This window comes from Parus major, chromosome 4, assembly GCF_001522545.3.
Source record: "Parus major isolate Abel chromosome 4, Parus_major1.1, whole genome shotgun sequence".
NCBI classification, from domain to species: Eukaryota; Metazoa; Chordata; class Aves; order Passeriformes; family Paridae; genus Parus; species Parus major.
Genome location: NC_031771.1, coordinates 50,802,241 through 50,802,722, shown reverse-complemented (window position 1 = coordinate 50,802,722; position 482 = coordinate 50,802,241).

The window sequence follows — 482 nt, the reverse complement described above, 5'->3', positions numbered from 1 at the left end:
ACAGGAAAAATTTCTGATCATAAATAGGGTAAAGATGGAAGAGACCAGGACTGGTTGGTTATCTGGTCCAAGCTCCCTGCTCAGGTGGGATCACCCTAGAGCACACGGCACAGGGTTGCATCCAGACAGTTCTTGAATATCTCCAGTGACAGAGACCCCAAGACCTCTCTGGGCAACCTGTTCCAGTGTTCTGTCACTGACACAGTAGAGTTTTTCCTCATTCTCAGGCGGAACTTCCTGTGCGTCAGTTTTTGCCTGCTGCCTCTTGTCCTATTGCTTGGCACCTCTGAGCAGAGCCTGGCTCCATCCTCCTGGCACCCTCCCTGCAGATACTGACAGACATTGGTGAGCTCCCCTTTCATTTGTGTCTTCTTGAGGCTCAGCTCCCTCAGCCTGTCCTCATAACAGAGATGCTCCAGTCCCTTCATCATCTTTGTCACCCTCCACTGCACCTGCTCCAGGAGCTCCATGTCTCTTTACTG